A 6,057-nucleotide genomic window follows, 5' to 3' on the forward strand; every position below is an offset into this window, starting at 1 on the left:
CGAGGTGAGCTCTGCTGTTTCTTCATGAAGTTCATTACCGCTTCCTTTTTTCTACTTTCAGGATCAAATCAGAGTGAAGAGGAGGAGACTCACAACACCTCCCTGTGAGATTTTTCAGCTTGTTGTAGTTGGTGACAGGAAGAAAAAGTTATTATAACTCTTCTGGATACTCTTATAATCACTGTAAAGTTTGACTTTAAGGCCGTTTACACGACAGCAGCTTCAAGAGAAAACTTTCACAATATTCTGAAAACTATGTAGAAATATTGAATATGATATAGTTTTCCTGCTGTGCCACGAGTTGGCGCTGATGTTTTATTTTCTTAATGAAACCACACACACACACACACACACACACACACACACACACACACACACACACACACACACACACACACACAGAACAATACCAAATAAACATTAATGATGGGAGTGCACGGACATTCATATGGACAGGTGATGGAGTTGGATTGTTATTACGGTCACTGTCAACTCTAAAACTAGCAAGTCTAGAACATGGATCCGGACTCGGAGAATTTGCACTGGGACCAGGACCAGGACCAGGACCAGGACCAGGACCAGGAGAACCTGCACCGGGAGTCCTGACACTGTGGAGGAAAATGTTACTGTCTGCTGAGCATGTGCAGAAGGACCGTTTACTGCGGCAGTAGCAGCTTTTCTGCCGTCTACATGGAGATGAAGTCTCTGTGTTTTCAGAAAGTTGTGTTTCCAGTGGCTCCGACCACCGTTGTCATGTAAACAGACACTGGAAAACACCAACGTGTGAACGAACCCTAAAATTATCACGTGTGTTCACTGCTCAGTAGGACAGAGGTGGATTTAGCTTTCAGTGTTACGTATGGCTTCGGTAATCCTGAAGATCAAACAGGAAGTCTCCAACAGACACTCGCCACCCATTCACCCAGTACATCATTTGTGGATCCAACCATTAAATTTTTCTTTAGTCATTTTTCCTTGTTCTTATTTCCGTCTAAAAGTAACAGTGAATTTCCTGATTTGAATTTATTACAGCTTGCCTTATTGTGCTCAGTTAACTTCTGATTTCTTTAAGACACCAGGGTGATTCTGATCAGTATTGAAAGATATGAGCATTCAGATCGGACTCCAGCTCTCTTCGTGAGGATTATCTGGTACACATAGAAGCGGCGGGGCTTTTCTCCCACTGAAATGTTCTTAGGTGATCATGTGTAAAGTCTCACACCTGAATTTTTTGGCTGCGTCTTTCATTCCGACAGCGATGAAAAATAATGAGGCTCATTTCACTCTGTACAATATTTACATCGCACACGGCGGCTTTGATCTCTCGTCCCTCCGTCGATTGGAGCTGACTGCAGGCTGCTCATCAAGTGTGAAAAGGTGTTATGAGTTGTGATGTTCCTCACAAACTTGGTTTTTGCACCTGGGCCTGGTGAAGTTGAATGGACTTGGACACATGCAAACAAATGCTTTTGTTCTTGGGCACAAAGCTGCTTGCTTGCTGCGGACCTGCTCTCATACACAGTCGGCCATTGTTTCCCCTTCATTGCTTCTTGTCACTCTTTATGTCAAAGTTTAATTAGGACAACGAGCTCTCGCAAGCCCATTTCTCACTTCAGCAACTTTCTAACACTCCATAATGAGAGACCCGGGCTCAAAGGGATTGGCCGAAACGAAAAGTGGGAGCTACCCGGCGAGGAGGAGGGCAAGGTGTGTGTGTGTGTATGTGAGAGAGAGAGACAGTGTGTGATGAAGGGACGAGGGGGAGGGGGTGCAGTGTAATGCAAAGTGTGGATAATGCAAAGTTCAGGCACATGCAAATGTACAGGAACCTGCTCTGGTAACAGGAAACCTCATTCTACAAGCAGTTTAAAAACCAAGTGCTCCAATATAACAAAAAGGAAAACATGGAGCAATGGAGTCTGACAGGAGCAGGACTTCTCCACGCTTTCTTTTGTACTCCAGTGCTGTGTATAATGAATTTGTCCAAACGTTAAAAGCGAAATGCTTTCGTCAGTATCACTGAACATACAGCAGTTGAAATAAAAACACTTAGTGGTGTTCCACAAGATTCAGTGTGAGGCCCACTTCTGTTCTCAACATTAGCAATAATCACAGCTATGCAGATGACATCTGGCTTTATCGCATCAATGAACTTATATCAGCACAATAAACAAAACACTTATGGCTTAAATAGAATCAAATGAAACATATCGGTGATTATTGGTGAGCACAAAAGTCCACTGTCTCACATAACATCAGAGAGAAGTTCTTCCACTTCAGCACTTAAATCCACTATTCTCAATTTGAATTATTTCATTTTGGTGGTCATGGAATTTCATATTTTTTAAGTATGGTTTGACGTTCTTTTGTTTCAAAATTGTTTAAAAAGATCACCACAATGTAGTTTTAAAAAATCCAATTGACTTTAAATACAGGTCTTTATTTGAGCTTTGGCAGAGTCAGTATGAAGTAAGTTCAGGTTTCATTGCTGAATTTCAACACACTACAGATTTTCAGAGGAATCTGTTTAACAGGAAATCTAAATTTTGAACTGAAGTATGTCTGACTGTACTGAAGCATGAGTGAAATTGCATTCTTAGGTTTCTCAAAACACTACAGTAATGTATTTGTGACTAATGAGAAGTTGCTAGTCTTGGTCACTCATCTGTTTCGTTTCACCGTGCATGCTCACCCATACACATGACGCTGTGCGCCTGCTGCCGGGTGGTGCTAGGTGGGTGTCGTGGTTTTTCGAGCCCTCCAGCAGACTGGGTGAGGAGAGCATCCTGCCGTGGGAAAGTGGAGCCAGGTGACCTTTTCCTCCAAGCTTGGCTGCTCAGTCTAATTGGCACTGCACACCTACTAATGAAGGTCAAGTCTCCATCCATCTGCAGCCTTCAGGATCAATTAGAGCAATTACTCACATAGCTAATTAGAGAAATGAGTCCTTTGTAGCCGGCTTGTCATTGGTTACTCCTCTGCATTCCTCATGTTGATCAGACGGCGGAGAAACAGAAATGTGAAATCAGCTCTGACGTAAACAGATAAAACCCAGAGGAAACATTTAGTCCATATTGTGTTGATCTGTTGTATCAAATTGCCAACTTGAATGTGACCTGGGTGCCAAGTTTCACAAAGTTCAAAATAACATCAAAGAGCAAATTCAAAATGAAGTGAAAAATGTACATTTTCATATATTCAAAATATACATGTAAAAACACAATAATGAAAAAACTAAATATTCCTTTTCACCGAAAAGATAAGTTGCAGTGAGATGATGAAATACATGAAGCAGTTCTGAAATCACTCATCATGAACTTCAAAGTGTCAGAGATCAGAATCACCATACTGATCCGCTTTTAAGCCTGAATCACAACTGCCACACACCACAAACTGAGCAAAACAATTTTGTGTTACAGAACTTCTAGTTTACAAATTCTTTAAATATGTTCAAATTATCAGTATGTGCCTTTTAAAAACTTTCCATTTTCCTGTCGTCTCATCCTGATTACCACACTGTGCTGGTGTGCTGCATTTATTTAGAAAAACTACCAGTCTTTTTACCTTATAACCTTATAATTGCTGTTTTCAAAGAAACAGTGTTGCGTTGCATCTGCTATACTCTTGCCAAATTGGAGATTTTTTTTTTTTTTTTTAATATTTTCTTTGAAAATTACAATGAACACGTTTGGAAAACTGTAATCCTACATAATCTGTATTTGTCACAATGCCGAGAACAATTTAAAAACACATCATTGCTAATTTTAAGGTTTGCTTCCCTAGACCTGATAAATTACATCTTTAAATGTGAGATAGTTTTAGAAGCGTTTCCAGTCACTTCTGGGTTATGGAGTCTGATTGACAGAACACCTCAACTTGGCTCGTCACTGGATTTCTGAGAAAATACTCGAAAAATGACTAAAACGTAAATTAAACCCACTTTTATTTTTGGAAGAACTCTGGGAAAACAGGCCACAAAAAGCTGCTGAACTTGGACAGCCTCCTTCGAAAGCAACGATAACTACGAGGAGGCTAATGCTAGCGGGTGTCAAATACAGAGATACTGAATACAATTCGCCAGCTGAAACAAGACTTCGGCAAACAGTCAACCGAAATGCTGGAGGCTATTAACAGCATCAAGGGAGAGCTGTCGTCACGCTCGAGGATAATTGGGGAAACGGAGGAGAGAATATCACAAACGGCGGAGGTTGTCACTGTTCTCCAACAGAAAGTGCAACAACTGGAAGGAACGACATATTGCGCAACAAAATTCAATTTGCAGACAGATCACTGTGCAGCATGTAAATTACAGTTTTTACAGCTTTCAGAAGATAAGCAGTGCTGCAATGTGGATGTTATGTGACAGTCAGGCAGGTCAGAAGTCAGCTCACATGTTCCAGTGGGGTCCTGGACTTACAGCTGATTGCAGGAAGTTAAGGAGTTAACCAGGTAGTTTCAAGTGAGATGTTCTGTGCAGCACCTGTTAATAAAGTGTAGAGCGTCATATCAGAGTGTTTCCTTCATATTCAAGTTACAACAAACAGTATTTAAACTGACTCAGTCCTGATGAGGCCAGTTTGTTGAACCAACAGCTCAAAACTTTCTGGAGTGGTTCAACACTTACTGCCACTTCTTTGAATCATTGGCAGAAAACTGACAAACATAGATCATAACAGAGTCATCCAGTAAATATGTGTAGCTGAGCTTATCATACTCAGCTCAGTCACTCACATCACTAACAGGTCAAATTACTGAGAAGGTGAGTCTGTTTCTCACAACTCAGTTTTTCTATTCTTGGAGTGATGGATGACAAATAGACTCTAAGATCCTCCTCTACTGCTAAATTATAAGCTCTCTTGGCTTTTTCTGAAGTTACAGCCAAATTCATCTGTTTTCAGGCTTATGTATTCTTCACTCTTCCCTTTGTTTAGTCTCTGAACTCTGGTTCTTGGTGATCAGGAGCTGCTTTAGCTCAGTGGCTTCGTGGCTTCATTTGCTACCAGCTGAAGATTCTCCTCACATCTTGATCTTCTGTCTCTGTTCTCAATGAAACCAAACTCCAGACAATGGTCATGATATCTTCTCAGTTCTGCTGGTTTAGACTGAGCACCGCTTGATGATTTAAATATGTTTCCATCGTCACTAGCTAGAAACACTGAGCAGAGGCAGGAGCCGTGTGTGACGCAAGTAAGGATCACAGATTTAGGTGATTTGTAACAATCATGTCAGAGTTTTGATTTGTCTATATAGCTAAGGGGGAGAAATTAGTTTGTTTTATTGGTGCATCGCTACACATATGTAGAAATACACTTTTTTTCTTTTTTCAAGGCCGATGGCTCGCTCCACCGCGGAGTGTACTCGAACATGGGCCGCACTGTAGCGCATCTCTCCTGCACTCTGCGGGTTGGTGAATGGGGTGAAGAGCCATGGCTTGAGGGCATAGCCACTGTCACCTGCAAGGTATAACAGAAGAGCAATTAAAAATGAAGTTTAAATCGCCAGAATCTCTACAGTGGCGTTCATATCCTCACCAAGGAGCCAGCCATCATGTACAGCGCCCGCCAGATGTCTGTTCCCCACACTGCTGCTCCGGGATGGAGGCGTCCAGCCAGGCCACTGTACCACTAAATTTGTCAGAACCATGTCTGAGTCACAAACAACTTGTACCTTAATGGTGGGTACATTTTTATGGTTCATATAGACAAACTAAATTTGAGTCAGGGCCCTTACAACAATGTGAGTGCAGTCAATGGCGCCAATTACATTTGGGAAACCGGACATTGCTGCAAATTGCCTTTTACAGGAATACTCTGAAGATTTTTGACTCACGCCCTGTCCTTATCATTGACAAAGTTAGACAAGCTCATAAATACATTTTTTGTGTCTCTGCATCCAGTGGATGGTTCCCAGCTGTTAGCATCGTAGTTAGCTTAGCTCAATTGCTGGAAGTCAATAGGGAACAGAGCCAGACTGACGAAAGTGGACAAAATACTTCTTACAGTGGTCCAGGGGACGGTGTATCAGCACGTGAAGTAAATGGTTATAAACCGAATGGTT

The sequence above is a fragment of the Salarias fasciatus genome, chromosome 1 (genome assembly GCF_902148845.1).
Source record: "Salarias fasciatus chromosome 1, fSalaFa1.1, whole genome shotgun sequence".
NCBI lineage: Eukaryota > Metazoa > Chordata > Actinopteri > Blenniiformes > Blenniidae > Salarias > Salarias fasciatus.